The sequence below is a fragment of the Melanostigma gelatinosum genome (assembly GCF_949748355.1).
Source record: "Melanostigma gelatinosum genome assembly, chromosome: 13".
Lineage (NCBI taxonomy): Eukaryota > Metazoa > Chordata > Actinopteri > Perciformes > Zoarcidae > Melanostigma > Melanostigma gelatinosum.
Window position 1 is genome coordinate 21,515,812 of NC_136646.1, and position 22,473 is coordinate 21,538,284.

Genomic DNA, 22,473 nt, shown 5'->3' on the forward strand with positions numbered 1-22,473 from the left:
CTTTTTGAATTAAACTTCCGTCCTCAGAAGGGAGATCGGTGTAGGCCATGTAGTCAGGTTCAGGAAAGAGCGTGGTAGACGTTAACTCATCAGAACCAGAACCAGAACCGTTTATAATGTGTTTTGAACGTTTAAAGCATGTAAACCTGGACTAGAAGAAACCCAAAATACATAGTTAGTGAGTATGAACCTGAAAATGAACATATGTCACCTTTAATAATTAGATGACCAGTTCTTTAGGTGCTTTGCTCACCAAAAGCACTTTGACACTCGTGATGAAGAATAAAAATACAGAGAACAAATGAGACGAGGAGCACTGCAGAGAAACAAACGTGTAAATCTTTTGTGATGCGAGATTCTGGTTCTTGAACTGAAATGATTTTCCCAATGTCTCTCCGGGGAGAATACGACAGTTCAGTTTCTTATCCTCTGTAAAGATCTTAGAGCGTGATACCTTCAGATGTGACTTGGACATGCAAAACAACAGGCAACTAAACAGGTAAAACAGCCAAAAGACGTTTAATTTGATTCCCCCCAGGACTCTGTGGGGAGAAATGAAACATCTCCCCTCGGTACCTTAATCTGCTCCTCACGGGGTCCACGGTGTCCTGCAAATGTTTGATCCTCCTTGAAGCCACACCTGGTCTGCGTCTTCTGTACTTGGCACCAAGTGGGGCACATTAACTATCAAGGAGGATCAGAAGGAGGATCAGGAACCTAGAGGACACCAGCCCTCGAGGAGCAGGATCTGGCTACAGGCCAAAAGAAGGGCTCGTCATGAAGCCCAGCGCTCCACGGGCAGAACTGCTCTTCTTAAGGGTTCCTCTGTCACCTTGAAGCGAAGGCCTGACAACAGAATAGAAAGCAGAGAAAATAGAACAAAGAGCCTGGTGAAGAGAGTGCTGCCTGTTTATTTCACCTTTGAGCCCTTTTTAGACAGGATTTCATCCACAAATGAGACATTATTTGCACAGAAGTAGTACAACCTTGGGACCTCTAGTACTTTATAATGATTGGGGAGGTCGTCTGTGATCTAAATCCCGTGCGTTTGTGGCATGTAATATCTCAAGAAATGATTCCACCGCAGATTACCTATATTTCACCTTCAACAGAGGGCTAATGTGATAATATTGGTCCTGTTCGAATCATCAGCTCGAACCGTGAGGTCGTTTTTCTCTATTTTTCTTTGCAAGGTTTTTAGTTTTCTCCCTTTTTGTTTTCTTTCTTGTGATTTATTTTAATTCTGATAATAGTGAGCTCTCAGCAGGCAGTATGAGTCCGCCTGAAGCAACTCTTCACAGCTGGATGAAGTCAGATTCTTATCCAGAAGCCAAGCCTCTGTGTTAATGAACCTACGCTGACGTCTCTGCCCATTGGCTGAAGGACAGCCATGTATTCATGAGCTCTGGTGTTGGAAAATCCAAGCCAGAGGACAAACAAGCAACCAGTCAGTGTCACAAAACAGTGACGTTCGAAGCTACTGCGCGTGTGTTTAAAAGGACCTTTAAAATCAGCATTAACAGTGTTATGCATGTGTTCATAAACAGAATGTGATTATCGGTGGAATCGATTCCAAACAGTTCGGATCAGTAGGGCTGCTTGGATGATTATTGAAATCACTGCCGGGTGAACACATCAACAGCCTCTGAAGAAAAAGAACTGGGGCATTCTCTCCAAGCAATCAGCAGACATTTGCTGAATACTGGAAAACATTTGCACAACTGGAGTCATTCAGAGTTGTGAAAAGAAACAAAATCCTCAAATGAACCAGATGTAATAGAAGTGTTGTGTGTTTGGCAAAAGAACAGTAGAAACTATTTCTTCATTCGTTTTAAATCATGTGTCAAGCAGACATGTTCACTGTTTTCATAGGGGCACGGCTGAAAAAGAGTCTGAAAAGCAATTTCTAGAACAAACGCAAAAGAAAAACAGTGTCAGAAACTGTTTTTACCGTTTCCAACTTTTAAAACCTTATTTTGAACCTTCGTCCCATTTTGACACATCTGTTCTTTCTATAAAAGCTGTTTATTACGGTCACTCACCACTTTATGCTCCTCTCTGTCTGCTCTCCAGCCCCACAGTGCCTGCACCGTGTCCCATCATTCACATTAAATACACACTAAAGCAGCAGAGGCAGCATCGATACACTAGAGTGTACACCAAACTGCATGACAAGTGTTGCACATGTAACTGTACAAAGAGTTTAATAAAAGTGTAAAACAACAGCTGTGGCCACAAAGTGTTATAATAACTTCAACGAGCAAAACGTTCCTGTGACAAGGCTTAGTTTGTTTAGTTCGGTATCTCATTTTGCATATTTTAACATAGAATTTAGAAAAATAAAGCACGACTATTTTATTTCCCAACATGATCTAAATTGTATTGGCCTAAAAGTAATCAAATTTAATGTAAATTTCCCAGGGTTGTTCGAAAGAAAATCCAAATTAGGCTGTTCATGGATAGAGCAAGGTACCAAGCTGCGTCTTTTGCAAACATTTCGTTTGTGTTTATAATCGTGTGGAAAGCTCCCTCCGGCTCCAGGGAGGTGCTAATACGGACTCTCAGTTCTGTTACAGATTCAGTTTGACTGGTTAACTTTGAAGTGCTGCTCAAATGAAGAATTGAAAGATGAATCAACCCATCTCTGGAGTTTTCTCTAAGCACTGTCTGACTCCCTGCCAATTAATAACCCAGCACAATTTTCTGCAGAGACATATTTCATGTGTATGAATCACTCCTGGAATTACTGTGGGGACCTGCTCATAGTTTAGCGCTTCCAGGCTGCAAAAACATGCCGCTGCAAGAAAAACCTGCACAACTAACCCGAGAACCTTTGCACTGTCGAGAGAAACAGACATTTCTTTTCAAAGTTGTGAAATTTAGACCTTTCGGCAAGACATAGTTCATTAAATACCCTCAAGTATAAAAAAAACACACATTGAATTAAATCAAGCTTTAACTCGTATGAAGGAGGTTTCATTCCGACCCCGACAGGTCACCCATCGACCAGTGAGGAGAGCTCAGCGCCGTCTGGTCAAGGGCTTCTCCAGCAGATGCATCTCTCTTCAAGTCAACACCGCGACGTCCCAGCAAGACCTGTTTTGAAAGAAGACTAATTTCATTACCACTCCATGCAGGTAATGATCTCATTAATTCACCGCTGATTCATTTTCAGCTGAGTGGAAATTAACCTTTTGCCAGTAATCATTCATTTTGCGTGGGAGAGGTGTGGTATGTTGTGATTGGAGCTACATAAACAAAACAATTAATAGGCTCCCGACATTAGAGGACGTTCATGATGTCCAGCTGACTTCTTACACTCAAATGATCGATTTATTGACACCCCCCCTCCCCTCCCCCACCACCAACACCGCTCTCATCTCTCAGCTCACACAGAGTATGTGTTGTCCCAGAAGTGGGATTATTTGTGTTGCTTTGTGTGTTCATGCATGTATTTTGAGGACAATTATCATGCTCTGAATCCTCATGACTTTGCAGCAGGCAGTCAGGGATTGCCGTACAGCACCTGGCCTCCTCTTCCCAGCGTGCCTCAGACTAAACGCGTCGACACTAAGGGCACAACTATTTATCATTTGAAAGTTAATATGTTTTCTGAAAATGGTCTTATGTATAAAGGATCTGTTTACACTATGTGGAGATTGTTTTACAAACCAATCTGGAGCCTCAGGACACATCAGTTTTAATGGTGATTTATCCCCACATGAACTCCTGAAGGACCAATCCTTCAAACTGTTATCTACTCCCTGAAAACATCCTCGTTATCTTCTTGACACTGAAACTTTGATAAGATGTTTTAAATGGGAGTGAGTCACAAACTCTTCCCTGAGAAGCTACCACTCGCTCCCTTTTACCATTTTTGCAGTAATCCAACAAAGAATCGTTGAGTTCTGTAGGACTGTGCAGTACCATTACTGCCGCTCGCTTTCACTACAACTGTAGAAGTATACTGCAGGTATGGTAAAGGAATAGAAGTTACAGTTGCCAGTCACTAGTTTGTTTCTGTGAAAACTCAATTCACTCTATAAAGAACCCAAATGTTCGTTTTCAAGCATATATTCTTGTAACCCAACCTGTATGTTTTTGCTTGCAGTACTCCTCACACGAGCCTCTCTTCGGTTGATGGGCTTCCACACAAGAATATCACACCCATTCATTTTTACTGACTGCTCTGAAAGGCACCTTGTAGTCCAGTAAATCCTCCACCGAGCAGGGAGAGTCACAGAAACAAGACAAGTGGAAAAACGATGCATAGAGTGTGTGTGCTCAGAATGGTGAGGAGATGGTGCAGTCGAGTTAATAAGTAAGCGTTGATGAATGCAACATGCTGGTTGTATGTGGAGGGAAAAAATTCACATTTGTTGGTGCAGAAAACCTCTCGCTTCTCCAATTTGCTGAATCTGGCATTGAATTAGCATAGCCACCTGCGCCTTTAAAGGGCATGGGCAATGACACTACGATCGGTTACATTGATGTTAGGCCCAAAACACACCTATGATTAATTGAGACCAGATACAGCCGCTTTCCCCTTGTGTCTTACTTTTTAGTGTCAGCAGTTTGGAGCATGTGGGCTTACACACAGCACCTTTAAAGGACTCACAGGACGGTGTTTGGGTGGAGGAGGAATACTGTACTTTGCGCAGGTAGAAGAAAGAATTAAGTGTGTTACTTTACAGCGAGACTAAACGGAGGCAGAAATCCCCATCGAGTGGTCACATGATCACACCCGAGACCCCCCCCCCCCAGACGCCGTCACAACTAAGCTTTCTTTGACTTCAGCCATGTTATCGCTGGAAGTTATGCGTGCAACTTTGAACTGGTTATGAAAGAGTCTCAATTTAATACTGCTGCCTCCGACCGACAAAAGTAAATGAGACTGCAGGTCCACCAGGAACTCCTTCAGCGGGGCCTCCAGCGGCGTCTCATCCTCTATTCCTGGGGCAGAGCTTTGCCTCGCTGCTCTGCCGGTCCCCGCTGGGAGCCAACGCAAACACCATGCAGGCTGCTGGAGATCCCGGCCGTAATGCTGGATGATTTGGTCTGTTGACATTTACCTGTTTCATTGATGATTCCTCTCTATCAGGTCTAGAAACATTACTTTTATCCCTCACTTAATTTATTTGTCTTCACATGTTGACTGACTTCATCGTGAAATGCACCTTTAATAAAAAAAATATTTGACAATTATCCTGATTTAATCTTTTTGCCGGTTTTCTTCTCTGGACTGAGTCTGTTGCAACCATTGCATCATGATGCTGACAGTGCATAAATGATGCAGAACTCAAAGTCATGGAAGGTTTTCGCCTCAAACTATCCAACTCCTCAACAAAACAGTGCGGACCAAAAGGGAAAACTATGGTAATATGTTGCAGCACAGATGTTCACAGTGACGATGAGACGGAATACACAGTCAAAACAAAGACAGAAAAAAACATGGAATATAAAGTACAAATATTGAGCAGTTGTGTGTGTGTGTGTCTTTTGGGAATAAGGATTGAGCAGGTTTAGTATAATGAACCTTCTTAGGATTACACTGCTGTATGCCTGCTGTCCAAGCTGTCAATCAACGAGTGATATTTTAATGTCTTATAACAAATAAGACCGTCTCCCGTATGCTGGAAACGCCAATTTGTGTATTTTACAGCAGAAGCCAGCTCTCAAAGACTTGGTTTGTAATTTTTTTTAAAAGAAGTGGATTCATATTCCCAAAGGTACACACAGATTCTGCTAACATACGGCTTCTACAGAAATGGCACAAAGCCTTAAACAAAGAAGAGCAACTGAGAAACTTGTGGGATTTAAAAGGGAAATCCTTTTGAACAAAAGACCTTAATAAAGTAACCTTCGTTCCTGAAAATAGTTTGGACTCTTTACCTTCATTTGAATCAGGGAAAGAAAGGCGTAGCATTTAATTGAATAGGAAATTGACAGCATATGAAATCACAGCAGATAGTAAGATGAGGGACGCTGTGCAGAAGAGAGAAAATAAGTGAATCCCACGAAGGTTTAATGGAAAGACAGAGCAGGTGGGAATTCATTGCGGAGGAATGAAGTTTTTATGATCCATAGCTGGTAGAAGTCCACTACATGTGTTCCAGAAATATGAGGGCAACTGGCCAGAGTGTTTTCACACCAGCAGAGTGCTGTAGGTGCACCGCATGTTATACTTTAGATGGATAGCTTTCAGTGTCTGAGTCACCCATCTGGACGAAAGAGGACATTTTCTTTGCGTAGGCTAGGCTCAAGATTGAGAGCATCAACACTCATTGTTGTTTCGGTGATATGCAAGCAAGACAGAAAGGAGAATCTGCCCCTAAATTGAGACAAAATTCAAGTGTCCAAAGGCATTTACGTTGTTGTGACTTGAATCAAACGGAGGCCTGAGGCCATGCACAGAGAAACTAAAATATTTTGAAAACCATTTTAGCTCCTGAAAAATATTTTTCAGGCAGCAGCGGCGGCTTCTGATTTTAAAAGTGTTTGACTTGGCTAAGAGCCAAACCGCATGAATCCTCCTTCAGACATCCACTTCCTGCTGTTCAGTTCGACACATTTTTTGTCCAAGTCATCAGTTAATATTATGTCAACAGCTGCTCGTGCAGAAATGATCTCACGTTAACCTCTTAGCGTGTATAAATGATCCACACCGAAGATGCCCCCTCATAATACGTCAGGTTGATGAGGAGGAGGAGGAGGAGGAGGAGACCGCTTCTTTAATCTGCAACCCTTCATCACAGCAGGAAACACGTCACTTCTCATTGAGATTAAACAGAGAAAGAAAGATTGTATGAGGGTAAAATCAGCAGAAGAAGAAGTCATTAGACGTGTGAGCAGCCACATTAGAAGAAATGGTCTGTTCACAGACTGTCCTCACTACAAAACCTCCTTAAATGTCCAAAACCATTAACTTTTCCAAAACCTGTCCCGGTACTTTTGTTGTTAACCACGTGTTTACAACTGCAGCCGTTTTAAAACGAGCACCTGTTGCAGGAATTCTCCAACAGTTATGTTGTTTTGGGAGTCAAAATTAACAATACGCCTTATATACCTGGTGTATGTATTGAAAAATATGCTTTGTTGTCGGCCAGCAATGGATTGGCATCCACGATTAATAATTCAGAGAATACATTCATGTATTTCAACTCTTTCTAATGTTGTCATATTTGAATATTTTTAGCATTTACTGTTTTTTTATTTATTGTTTATTGTTTGTGTTGCTGTTTTTCAAACTCTCTCGCCTCAAACTGCCACTTGAGAGATCAATCAAATCGAATTTAATTCGAAGAAAAATGTCAGCACATGTTAATGTCTGTAATGTACAATAGAAAGACTGAGCAGTGATAACTACTATATATTCTTTGGGAAATCAACGATGTTACGATGGACTTATATAATATGTTACTAATATGTTTATAGTGTTGCTGTTACAGAATAATATTTGATTGTTGAGGCAGAGGTTGTATCTGCCTCACAAATAAAGGTTATACTGAGCGACAGAGGATAACTCATCCGATCTCTGCGGAAGAAGCGTTCACTCTCTGAAAATCAGCTCTCGTCGGCTGCTTGTGCTGTAGTTGACGAGGTCAAAAGGAGACGGCAGAGGAGGCTTAATTAAAAGTCGCCGGTGATGCGACCCAAATTCAGCCTGTCCGGTCATTTCTTTGCTGACAAAGAATCATTACATTAGATGTCAGAGGATCAATATTCTGACAAGACGAGCTACCCTCGCTGCCATCTCGCTCTCCAAACCTTAAGCAACAAGAAGGATGAGGTCAAAGATGTGTTCAAATCAGCACCTCCATGCCTGCAGCTTAGACAAGGGGAATCACTCTTCGTTTGTTGAGGCAGACTGTCGCAGCGAGGCATCATTAAATTCCTTCTCACTGCTTATTGTGCATAATTCATATTCAGCCGTTGAAATATAAATGTTGCTGTATTGCAGAAACTCTGCTCAGACCAAGGCACAAGACGAGGGCCAGAATCAAACCCCAAGTGGGACTTCAGGTTGAAGGAAGAAGGTCCGGGCGAGGGCTCCTCGGACAGCTCCGGATCGCCTGCAGCAAAATCCATTTTCAATGTTACCCGGGGAACACACAAAGAAATGCCACCACTTAATTGGTTCTTATGTGAAGAAACAAAAGTACCATTCACATTCTGATTTGCAAAATATTTTTAGTCAGTGATAACACCATGGAGCACAAAGATACTGCAGTATCTCCTGCAAAATGCATTGAAGGGAGAAATGTTTTGTATTCATAGTCTCATTGCTGCAACACTAGTTTGTTAACCGTGAAAGAGGTTCATGCGTCTGACCTCAGAAACAAAATGCTAACGTCTAAAAGAAGAGACACGCTGATCACATTTTCTCTTTGGTGTGAGGATCATGCATTCAATGATGCAATTGTATGAGACTACATAACCCCCCACACCACTGCTGCTCAGCACCACACGCACACAGACACAGTTTGCGACTCGCTGCTGAACATATAGTGGAGCATTTAGCAGAGCCAGATGTTTCCCTCAGGAGTTGGTGAAAAGATAAAGACATAGCTAAAAGGATAATTAATATTGACTTACATTCATCCGGTGGACACAAACATGGATCCAAATGTATGTTGTTCTGTGTCTGCTGCATGTGTAAAAAAATAAAAAGGCAATAGATCGCTGCACTGCCCCCAAGTGGCCAAAAAAGAATCAATTGCTGCAGGTTTATGGTTAATTCGTTGAGATCACGCCTCCAGATTTAAATAAGTGCAATCCACCCCATAGGAAAGTCGGACAAACTACCTGCCCATGCACCACCACGACTGCAGCAGCGTTATTTAGCAACCTCGGAGTTGTTGTTATGTTTTTATTAAATAAAAATGTCACTTGTATTACCTTTTAAAATTGATCATTCGTAATCAACAAATCTTCCCTGCATGATTGTGTGCATGTGTGTCTGTGACCCTGTGTCAGGAATGCGTAACGTGTTACATGGTGATTGGTCCATCATTTTTCCATCAGTGAATATGAGTCAGTGAGTAAACCGGTGTGTGATGGAATAATTGTACTCAGCTGCTTTCCATAAATGCCCAACAGCAGCACAAACGATGTCCGTGATGATAGCTGTTGAATTTAAACATGTTAGTGAAGACTGAAGTCAGGCCTTAGTTCTTTGATACTACAATGAATGTGCCTATTTTGTGCCAAATGTGCGTGTTGATGGAAATTAGCATGTAAGTCAATGACAGTGAAATAAAAGAAAAAGACCAATGGTAAGTATATAGACTCCTACTCTCTGTCCATGGTGCTGAAATATGTGAAGCATTGTGAACGGGAGAGCTGTGTGTCTATTCGAGCAGTTTTCAATAGCACAGCAGGTCCTTGACATCATGTCACATTGCCAGACTTTGGTTTTTTTTCTGAAACAACGCCCCGCAGGAATAACTGGTGGATCAATACAATGTCGATGTATTGTCGCCTTATTCACAGGGATCTAGCTCCCCCAGCTCTGCTTGCACTTAGGTGAAGCTGCTCCTCTTGTGCAGTGATCCCTGCAGAGTGATTCACTGTCCCATCTCTCTCCGACATCCTCCCAAATCCCTTTAAGTTGGCCTGCTTTCAACCCCCTGAAACATTACCAGTCTGCAAGCATCGTGTTCACCATCTAGCGTGAAGTATCATTTACGGAAACATTGCATTTTCCAGCTGTTGGCACTTTCCTGCATCAAAATGAAAATGAAATAAAAATAAAAATCCAAGAATGAAGAGCCACCTGCACCCACAATAATGGACTGGAATTCTATATTCTCAGCGTGATGAGAACGAAAGATTTCAGAGATTTGGTTTTATCACAGACCAATATTGAACAAGCCCTCGTGTGCTTTCAGGATTAGATTGCTACGGTTTAGTAAGTGTGTGTGTGTGTGTGTGTGTGTGTGTGTGTGTGTGTGTGTGTGTGTGTGTGTGTGTGTGTGTGTGTGTGTGTGTGTGTGAGCGGTCACTTAGCAGTGGCCTTGAGAGCCGGTTACTTCCTGTAGCAGTATTAATGATGGGAGTGCATGTTGGTGTAGTTGATCCTATGGCGCTCATTCATTTTACCACTCTTGCCACCACGCTGTGTGGAGGTTGCTTGTCATGAATAATATACCAGAAGACCAACAGCAGGGTAATTACCGGATAATGAATGCACCTGCATTTTGGCCACAATGTCAGGTCAAAAAACACAACAGGATTTGCAATATGTTGCTTGTGCTTTATCGCACCGAGCAGTTTGTGTTTTAATAGACTCAGCGAGGCAGTTGTCTGTCTTAACAGCAGCTTTCACTGAGTGTGCTGTATGAAATGATGAGCTTTTTCTACTGCAGCATTTAAGTATTGATGAATAGATTGCCAGTGGGTGAGCAGGACTCCTGCAGATATAAACAGGAAGAATGTAAAACGATATTGACAAAGATCTTTGGTTTTATATAAGTGCTGTGTCCTCTGTTTGCCCGGGTCACTGGATTTAACAGACATCCTAAATCCATGCATCACTGCTCTGATGTCCAACATAAACACACTCCCAGATTTTATTACGAATGACAAAAAACAGAACCACCTGACGTAAATACATTAGTAGAAATATAGCCAGGAAGCGTGCACCTTGATTCGTTTTATTACAGAACATTACAAACAAAGGCTTTCCCCGGGTATACATATTTCATATACAATGGTCATTTCAATAAACATTACATTTAAAGAGTTCTGTTTGTAACACCGTTATATAGGTTTGAAAGGTAAACTTCAAATCCCTTCAAGAAAAAGGAAGATGACACCATAAACCCGGGATGAACGTTAATGAAAAGATCCTTTATAGTCTTACCAAGTGTTACCAATAACACATCAAACAGCTGTGTCTAATATCACAGGCCAGCCATTCGTCATCACCAGAATGAGACTCAGCACCGGTTCACAGACGAGGACATAGAGAAGCCATGCGTGTCTCTTTTGTCAATTTAATTATTGAAACAAAAACACACTTTATATGATTTCTAATGTTATAAACACAAACTCCAAATCTTTACAATTACCGCCTCCTGTCTGTACACTTTTCTTGTGGTCGCAGTGTGAAAACTGTTGATGATCCAAGAGCAATCATTGAACCCCCAACAAATAAACTGAAGAAGGCCAAACGATTTTTAAATCGATGCACATTTCTCTATATTTCGAGCCTCAGTCGCGATATGCTGAGACACATTATGGACACTTTGTGGCCCACTGTGAACATTTTGCAGTAGAATCTGCAAAATACAGAAATCGAGAAGATAATCACTGGACGCAAGCTCTGCTCCTACGGATCCATGTAATAGAGTGAAAGGCGGCATAATTACTACCCTGAATACAGTCACTGCTACACACCGGCCACATCAAGCCACTGCTGGCAAATCGAGTGTTTTGCTTTACTGGAGGCACAGTGTGCTATTTGTGTTTACAGTACCGATGATGTAATCATTGAAAAGTGGATTTCTTTTTCAATCTAAGCAGTTCCTGCTTTCCACTCTTTTCCTCTCTGATATATTGTAGCGAATCCATGTTTGTCAAAATCAGAGTGGACTGACGGGCTTCTGTTGCGTGTGTTTTTTGCTGTAGGATTAAAAGAAATTCCCCATGTAATAGATTAACCATTGCTCATATCCAGGCTATTCTTTCATGCTGCTCCCCGGCATTTCTATTCTATGTGACAAAGATTTATTTTTTTAATATGCAATAGATTGTATTAATATGGTTCGTCTTAAAAGAAATAAAGGAGAAAATGTCAGCAATTGAAAACCAAACCAGTGTTGCCGAGGGCTCGTACATGAGGTGTTTGCAGCTCAGTGGTGGAAATAGTTTTTCAGCAGTGTGAAGGGCATTCTCACCGTCTGCTATTGTGGCATTGTAAACCACAATCTAAAGCATATCAATGGATCTTTTAGAGCACGTATTCAGAAAATGCAAAAGCGGAAAAACACGAGAAGGCATGCAAAAATATATATGACCGTCCCTTTTAGCCATGGCAGCAGACGGCTCGAGGGAGGGCGATGTCACTGTCACTTTGGTTCGGACTGAAATCATGCCATGAAAGTTTCAACAGACATTACCGGTGTCCAGATTATGCATTTTCTTCAGTGATTCCCTAATCTTTCCTCTAATATACTTGAGGATGATATTTGTGGGTCTGAGTGAAAAGTATCAGCAGCTGTTGAATGATTTGTAAAGAAACCTCTTTCACACATTCACGTCCCTCTCAGGATGAACTGTGGTGATCCTACAGTCATCAAGTGCCATCATCAGGTCCAAGTTGTATTTGTCCCATGCTTTGGTTATTCCAATTCCTGCAAAAATGAAATTCCTATTAGCATCAGCTGTACTTTGTGTTTCGTGCTAAATAGCTAATATTAGCATAACACACTAAACTACAATGGTGAGCAAAGAGCCGCTGGCATGGTTGTTGGGGTCCAATCTTACACCAGGCATACAAATCAGTCTGACTGTTTGATGCCACGACGAGGAAAAACTCCAATATATATTGGCTGTAAGGAAAAATATGCTAAATACTTAAATATTATCCATATGTCTTTATTTTTAATTGGGATCAGCACACACACACACACACGCAAAACTGTCACAGCAGGGTTGCGATCTGTGTCAATAAATCCTCTTGAGCTCTGTTGTATTCTACTGTATGTGCAGCACTGCTACACTTCACTGACCTCAGTAGCAGCGAGTGCATTCAGTAAATGACAGGACTGAAGTTTGCTAATGTTTGCTGCAGTCGCACATCTCACAATTGACAGTGTCTTTTTGTTTTGATTCGCAGCTGAAAGGGAGACAGAGCTGGACGTGTATTAAAACACACTGCAGTATAGACAGTAAGTAATGACATACAGTACTGTAAAGTCTGAGCAGAAACTCTCTGGCACTTCCTGCATGTTAACAGCATGAATCCCTCTTTTCAGTTGGAACTTATCAAGGCTTTTATTCAAGACCACATCCCATTTCAGGAGCTTTGCTGACAGTTTCCTGTCAGGTCAAACAAACAGAGCATCCACAGGCTAATGCTGTTAGGGAGAAGGGAAGTGGAATACAGTATTTGCATGTCATTAGACAGCCCTGTGCCCGTACAACGAAGCTGCATTGGGACTCACGTTTCGAGGGAGACATATTTTGTCGTGGATTACATTTGGTTTGGTCGCATCACAAATAAGTTTAAAATGTGTCAGGAGTCAAAAAACACAGCGTTTTCACCCAAGAGACGCTGTCTGCAATCAAGTTGTTGCCTAAACATAACAAAGTAGTTTTGTGTTCATATTTTCACACAAAGATCTCAGATATAATTCAACATAAGAGCCATTAACGTACCTTTTATGTTCAGAATGTTGATTTTTTTTTCAGATAAGGACAGCTAACCATCAACGTCTTACATTAAATTGTTCCTCCCCCTCTACGAGCGTCGTCTTTGTCACGCTACACACCGCAGGGAACGGCTCCGTTTAGCCAAATCTCGTTTGCTTGCTGCAACAATATGCCGAGTATGCGTTCGATCATTTCAGCCTCCTTACGGCACCCTGTGATGGCCTGGAAACTACTGGCGCACGGTGACTGAGGACTGACCTTGTCCGGGACAATCTTTCAAAGTTATTGAGCCGGGATGGTGATGACAGTTGAGAAATGCTGGGCTACACAACAGAGGATATATCATTGGCTGAAATTGTCTTCATATATTGACCTCCGTGAAAAGAATGAACTCATTCGCGAGCACCCAGAAACAGCTGGTGTGTGTGTTGCCGTATGCAACTGTGCAATTTTAGACTTATATCCACACCAGAAAATGTCTTGTGTTCAATCCATAAAACAGCAAGTAAGCCGTTTTTAATTCATGTATTGTGGTATTATCGTCACGTTCTCTGCACAATGGAAGTGGTCAGCTTACAGTGTGTTGTCAGAAAAATGCATCTAAAACGAAAGTGTTCTTCTTGGTCCGATTGGTGATCGCAGAGATTACAGGACAAACGGCTCGTCATCAGTTGGCAGTGCGTTGGCCTTTGAAGCGCATTGTTTTTATGCGCCGTGATGATTTCCCTTTTTGCTCTGGTGTCGACAGGATGGCGTTTGCAAGTGGGTGAAGGCAAGAGAAAGAAACCTGTGCTGTGTTGTTGTTTTTTCTCCATGCATCATAAGCCTTCACCTGCTAAACAAAAATAACTGTGGCGCCATACATCACCTGACATCGCTGCTGCTCCACCCGCCCCCTCTACAGTACATGACCCTGGCTGGAAGTTAGCAACTGAAAGTTTCATGACTCTGTATTTCTACTTATATTCTGTTTACTGGAATGGTCTGTCCAGTATATTTGAATGATAAAATCAATGCAGTGCAGACTGTATTGTAATAATACCGGTGTATTCACGCCTTCCCCTTTTAGCATCATGTTTAAAGTGATTCAAAGGAGATGGGACTCTCGGACTTGTATTCGCAAAACCATCATATTTTTGGAAGATATACTACACGATGCCGGGACAAGCAGTCACACTGGAGGAGACAAGCTTTGATGCCGTATAAGAAAATAATAAGCGGCTGCCTGCAGCAAACGGGCAAACACGCTATAAGACCACACATACATGCACAGTGCAGGCAGAAAGATATTTTGGCAGGACTGTAATATTTGTGTGCGTGTTGGCTCTGTACTCATATGGAGATGCAAGTCATCCACTTTGATCTGAGGGGGAGCAATGAAATCTTTCTTCCATCCACTTAGTGTGACTGACGTCAAATGGGCTCCTCGGGAATCACCACAGTGTTTTTTCAACAACTGAGAATGTAAAATGTTGTCATTAACAGAGACGAATCAGCCTTTTGTAGCCTGATTCACTTCTCAGGTCTGCTGTGATTGTGTTGAAACCCAGTGTGTTCAAATAACAATATATCAATAACAACTGGATGTATATTATTTTCTGGAATAAAACCTTATACAAATAAAGAAATTCATGGTAAATATAAATAATGAAGATCGTGCATTCAGCCATAATGTAAGGCATGGCAGCTAAAGAGAAGTAGATCATGATGTTATAACTCTGACACTAAGAGAACAAGAGTACGGAAAATAAACAATTCGTCCTCGCAGTATCTGACAAGATTAAATACTCTTGTTGTTGTTTCTGACTTCTTTTTCTGCATTATTTGGATGCTTAATTAGCAATTGAGGAAGAAATATGCTGAACACAAAAAGAGAGCAAATACAGGAAAGGACTGCTTCTGCTGTGCTGCAGAAGGAATGGGACAACGGGAGAGTGTCTTGCTCTTGTGCTTTATCTTGAATATTCTACGATGTTCATCACTCATTTAGTATTACTGAGGCCAGTTTTCCTTTTTCTGGCGCCCTGTGGGTCTGCACCACTGCCCTGCTGATGTGAGTGGGTGAAGACTTTGTCTCTGCAGTACAGCTCGGATGTTGTTCTTCCACATCGCTCTGCACTACTGATCTTTATTAAAGACAACTTGGAAGACATTGGGCAGAGGCACAGCAGCCAGAGATAAAAGCTCTTCCTTCCAGGGAGGATAAGGAAGTGTACATTTTATTACTTATACTGGAATATGCAAATAAAGAAAAACTAGAGGTTAAATGAAAAGAGGTTTACCAAAAAGGTTTATACAAAAAGCAGCAACGACAAAACAACATTGAATGGACACTTTGTATCACTGGGATTGTTGTTTCCCTCCAGATGTTGTGCAGTTTACAGCTGGAGGTAGTTCATAATGAGGATAAGTGGATTAGTGCAGGATTAGTGCAGATACGCAGCATTGCTATGTCTTTTTTCACTGGACATTGAGTTTACTTCTCAAGCGACACTGACGCATTTACGTCTCTCATTACCCTGTAATTAATAGACATTATGAACAAAGAAGGTCCTCACTTGTTGTGATTTATGCAAGAGGCTCCGGGACTGAAAGCAGTGGCACTAAAAACCAATCAGCTTTCTCAGCTGTTCACCATTTGTTAACAAAAAGTGACTACACATAAAGAACTGTTAGGTTGATTAGTCTTACGCAAGTAATCGAATCTCTCTCTCTGCACAAATGAAAAGAACAACTGAGTGAATCATCACCTATGATTCATATTCAGTATGTCGGGCATCTTCACAGCTTAAGTCGAGGAAACGTCAGACACGCGGTACACCCAGACGCTGCTTTCTCTAGGTGCTGGCCTTTCCCGTAGGCAGTGTAGTGTTTCTTTTACTTTAAATTCAGAGAATATTCTCAGCAGCCTTTGTCGATATTGAGCCTGAAGATATTGAGGCCGAAATGCAAAAAATCCACCGTAAATCCATGAGTCCAATGAAGATGCACCAAAGAGACCTCTTGCTTGGATTTGTTTGTGATAAGGCAGAACTCTGAAAGCAAATACAGAGCAAAGCTCTGATTCCTAGTCTAAAGATTACACTGAGGTGCTTTTGCAGAATACATTTTGAGACAGTGATCCAAAATATATAACGTAAAAAGAAAGAGAGTTTTCTGTCCAAAACTTAAGGTTCCCAGTGGTTTCCAGGCTCACCGAGATGAAAATGCTAAACTCTGCAAAAACCTGAACACATAAGGAAGAAGCTTTTGCAGCGGCAACACAAAAGGCGAGTGGTGCTCCAGCAGTGGGCGACTCAAAGTCATGGTCCTGTGTTATGTTGGCGTGGAAATTAAATTAAGGTTATACATTGTAACAGTTGGAGCATTTCCCCCTGCTGCTCACTGAGCCACTGTCCTTGTGGAAAGGCCATACAGTGGAAACCGCTGATAGGGATCCACATCCAATTAATCACAATGAGTTGATGATTATTATAACCAAAGTTGTTTTGTGTTTTTTTATTTTTCATTCCGATTACCATCTCAGTAACATTTGTATGAAATAATAAAACGGACAGCCTCGCTAGTAACAGTCTTGCTGACCGAGGGCTCGCCTGGAGTGAGGCTTGTGTCACTGCAGCGCAGGCGGTGCATGCAGATGAAGGGCTCCGTGTGCTGCCCGCGCTGCAGTGCTGCAGAGCTCCTGATATCTATTACGAAGAAATGCAATAAAATAATAAATGTAGGTTAAGATACAGCCATATGAAAGGATTAGAATCACCCATAGCTGTATGGATAAAACACACATGCCCAACACTCTGACAGACAGATTTCTGTGTCTTCCAGTGAGAATTATTTCAATGACATGCCATTTCTATTTCATTATGACACTTTTCATAAGCGTGCTTGTCCATCAGTCACCACAAATGAGGCTGGCCCTGGGTGGTCATTGCGAAAGACCAGGTCCTTTGAAATGAGTCCCTTTGCCTGACTTGAAAAACAGTGTTTCGTGTTCGCGTATGAGGTGGCAAATTAGCACGAGCCACCAGGCAAATCAAATGCAGCTGAATCTCTGGCAGTGACAGGAAAGCCTGTCACGCAGTCACACACTGTGGCAGGAAGCCAGCCATCATTCCCACGTTATTTTCACCTATTGAAGAACATTTGGAGGGTGGAATATTATTTTCCCATGCCAATGACAGCATAAAACAGCATATTTATATAACTAAGAGCACTGAGCCAACCAGTCACAGCAGTTTAGCTAGTTTGCTATCTTGAAAATAAGCCCCTGTTGGTTTTTGTACCGCATTCAAACTTTTGTTGCTATGCAAGCTCAAGGACAACATTCAGCTGCGCCGCTCGGTCGTGCACCTCCTGCTATGTGCAGTGGACAGAGAGGGAGACATAAGGAGAAAAGGCAGACACGGGTGACTTGGAGGAAGAGGTCGGCTTATATAGAAAAGACACAGTTACTGACAATCTCTTATTTACCAGCTCATTCAGCAAACACAGAGAGAGGAAGAAGGTAACGACAGCAGGGCAGGCAGCAGCAAAGCCTGCCGCTGCAGCAACAATAGAGAGCACTCTAAATAGGCTGCATTGCTGTGTAAGATACACGAGGGACCGGCACGGTTGCAACAGTTTTCCTCTCAGCAACTCACTGAATTTTTGTAATGGAGCGCTCAAATTGTACCCTTATTTGCATGCTACAAATAATGGAGTCTAACTAATGGACTCTAACGATATCAGAGGATTAATCGATTAATTCAATACAAGGAGGTCCATTGTTCCAACCTGCCGAAGTCGTAACAATTAGAATAACGACTTTGTTCCGATAATCTTGTCCTCAGGACAACATTTGGAGAGCACCCAAGAGATTTCACATGAATTCAGAAATGCATGCAGCAGCTTCGCCAATGCAGACCATTGCATTTTAACTCATCGCTGCATTTAATTATCATAAACTATCAGCTCAATGTCTTGAATGCTACCTTTTGATGTTAACTTCACTGAGAAAGTGACTTCATGTTCATGGGCAAATTCAGACAGTGATGAAAAGTAACCAGCTTCCAGTTGAGATTTCTGTGAATCTAAAGCGTCACAGCTCTGCCCCTTCATCTCTCATTCGCCTAATCAGCTCATTCAGTGCAGCTGTTAGTCACACCTACCTCATCAGCTCAATCACTCTCACCTGCTCACTCTGCTGCACCTGGACCCCAGTCTCACACACACACACACACACACACACACTCTCACTGCCAGATCGTTCGGCGCAAAAAGCCAGACTTTCCTGTGTTTACCCTCCAACAGGTTTCCCGTTGCCGACCCTGCCTGTTTGGATTCTCCACCTTGCCTCTGCCCTGGTAACCGACTCAGCCTTCTTACCCCGACCACGAGATTCTGCCTCTGCTTCCTCTGCTTATGTCTTCCTTCTCCCCTGATGGCTTGGCGTTCCACCGAGTGCATTCCTACATGTGTGCGGAGCCACAAGTGTTTGCTTGTTGTGTGTTCAGCCTGAAATAAAGTTTTGTTTCAACTATTCCGTGTGTCCGTCGTACTGCTTCTGGGTCCTTACCACACCCGTTACATAAAGACCGTAATGCCAGTAACCAACTGCTGAGTTGTGCTTTTGTCAGGTAGCCAAATGATTCTGGCAATATTGGGAGTAACCTTATCACTCTGCAAGATGGCGTGTTGAGGTTCATATCCTTCTGTTACAATTATTTCTGTCCTTTTAGCTTTCTCCAAATAAATGCTATCAGCCGTCCTGTTTGTTGCATCGACAGCTTCTCATTGCTGAAGGGCAGCAGATCCATTGGTAGGGAAGGTGTAGTATTCAGCTTCATGCATGAAAGATCATTCAAACAGTATTTGTGCACTGGTGGAAGAGTTCAGCCTGTTCTCCCTCAATATTCTCCACATTGTGTTTGTAATCAGATGTTACAATGAAGATGCTAATGTTCAATTGTAAAGTTACCTAAAGGCAGAGTTTTCACAATCACCTGTTGAGTGAAACATAATGTGAGAGACTTGAGCTGAAGTCACTTTGTATTGTAATTGTCACTGAATGAAGGACAAAAGTTACATTTCTCATTAAAATAATAGTTTCAAAAGGGTCGAGATGTATGCAAAACATTAGTTGTGATTACAGTCGACAGATATTATTTCTAGGCCTGGCAGTCTCAATAGGAAGGAACCAATAAACCAAAGGAACTAAAATACCGTAAGTCTTCATTTTCACCACTGACAAACCGCATAAACACCAGCATGCTAAGGAACAATCAAAAGTCAAATCAGCACAGTTAAAAAGAGCAGTGTAGGAGCAGCATATCAGCATCAAGCAGACAGAGATTTTACTTGCATGCAGGAAACTAATTGGAAGAACAACCTACACACACACACACACACACACCAATAAGACTCTGGTGAGCAGCAAGGCGCATCAAGGAGGAGAACGATGCCAGTGCCGTTCCAAGGGAAATTAAGAAGCGTGTTACATGGTGGACGAGATGCTACCAACATCGACTGCAGAGTCTCCATCTTTGTGTAACAACAATAAAATCCCTATGAGGCGTAACATGGAGGGGAATAGTGACAGACAAAAATACCGTAGACGAGGCTGTGCAGTGACTGTAGAGGCAATACATTGAAAAGGTAGCCATAAATTAAAGTAATGTTAGCAACCTACTGACAAAGAATAGTTAGTATTGTTAAAGTGTAACTAGTTACTCCTTTTGTAATGGAAATGGGCGACTTCACATCCATGTTCAACAAGCTAGTACACCTGAAATCCAACTGAATTCCTTGACTTTGTTTTACAGGCAAATTAAACAGTTTAGAATTGAGTTGATGTGTGGTAAGGGGGGGGGGGGGAGTGGGGGTGTAACAAAGCACAAGACAAGATGAAATAATTTGCACAATCTCACCATCACCATCAATAACACCCCCCCATGTTTCTCATCTATTCAGACAAATACAAAAGTCTTCTCATATTGCTTCCTGTGTTATTTGTTTCCTATAATTCTGCCAGTGAACTGTCATCATGAGAAAGCTTCTGTCGTTAGCAGCCCAGATGCTCTGAAAAGAGCATCGTTAGCAGAAGATTTCAGGCACCTTCTGTGTTGAATACTTTGGTTTCGTGTTACTACAGAGTCGTGCAGCTACGGTTTTACACATCTGTCATCTCAAACAGATGTGGAGCATTGCATTTCGGTGTTGTTCGTCAAAAAGGAGGTTACATGATGTACACTGTTTCTGACACTAAAAAATAAATGGTGAACTGTAAATGTAGTTTGTGTATTCTGAGATCCAGGAAGCAGCTTTATGTCCATGATGGTCTGAACAGAAATACGAATACATACTGAATTACATTCACCGCCAGTGTTATGGAAACTTCAGGGCATGTTTGCAACATATTTATCAGCCACTGACAATGGACGGATATGTCAATGCAAGATTGATTGACGAAGCACCTTTCATATCAAGATCTAATGTGCGAAAAGGTATTTGTCATCTTTCTGCTCAGGAAAATCAAAAGAGGAGAAATCCACCGTCATGAGGTCAAATTTGTTGCCATTTCTCACATAAGTGTCGGTGTGAGCTGAGAGAGTAATGACTTGAACAAACCGAGGGATTGTGGTGGAATTGAAAAGCTTAACTTTAATATGCTTTTCGGGGGAGGGGAAACAGACTGATGTGGGGGGATTGTCGGATTTTATTGTTTTTTCGATTGTTATTGTTGTTCGGCCAGAAATGAAAATTACACTTTTAAATAAATTACACGATGAAACTTTGAGTTCTTGCTGCGCAAAATAGAAGACTTGATTGTGATAGAAAAACAGAAATACAGTCAATAGAGTGACACATTTTAGATTAAAAGAGTAAAAAGAAAAGCAAACAATGTAGGACTAGTAGATATGGTGCCGTTTTATTTTTAGCATTGCTCTTTCTGTCCTGGATATGCTCTTGAATACTTTGTTTTTCATTCTTTCTCTCATGTACATGGCTTTGAATGAGTCTGTTCATTAGCATTTTATGCTGCAACCAATGCTTCCCCTTGAGGCTCTTAAGGTGGTGCAGTACACAGACTCATTATTTGCTCTTAGTCAACTGAGACTTCATTAAAAAACCTAATTACAGATTTGAATTAGAATCCTTGGATTATAGTTTTGTATTATCAATATAATAATCACATCCTTGTACCCAGCAGTGGTAACTGTCACGGGAGTTCACAGATAGGACCCAAACGCAAGACCACAGGAGACAGAAGTGAATGTTAAACAGGTTTTATTTATAGACAGGTGGGTGCAGGTGTGGAGCCCGTGGTCCGACACCCGAGTGGCAGATCGACAGTGTGATGTCCCGTGGCTCGACACTGGAGAGTCAACAGATCGATGGTGTGAGTCCCGTGGCTCGACACTGGAGGGCTGGTGAGTTGACGGCGTGAAGTCCCGTGGCTCGATACTGGAGTCGACAGAGTGTAATCCGTAGACCACAACGAGAGCAGAGCGGCGGAGCGCATCCACAAACACAAGGAGGGCAGAGCCGTGGAGTGTAATCCACAGGGTTTCAGCGGGTTGAAGACGGTACGACCTGACCCTCCCAGACTGCAGGACCAGAGTTTATATAGTGGCAGGCTACTCATTAAGGGGCCCTGAGTCTGGTGTGTCAGGCTGCAGGAGGTGATCAGCTTGAGTGTCCTCAGCCGTGCACGATTAAGGGTGCGGCCCTGGGAGGTGTCTGAAGGCAGAGGACAAACAGAGCACATGGCACACCACAACAGACAGGGGAATCCTGGATCCTGACAGTACCCCCCCCTTAAGGCACGGATTCCAGACGTAACACAAGACCCAACACAGGGCGGGTGGAGGGGGTCCGGAGGAGGGATGTCCCCACAGCTATAAGGCCGACTAGGGTGGGCGGCGGGGGTCCGGAGGAGGGGTGACAGGATCTGACCCGCCACGGGGCCGCCGAAGAGCGTCGGCCCCCGGTGCTCCGGCGGCCGGCCGGGAGGGCAGAAGGGCTCCGGACACGGGTGCTCCGGCGGACGGCCGGGAGGGCAGAAGGGCTCCGGCCACGGGTGCTCCGGCGGACGGCCGGGCGGGCGGAAGGGCTCCG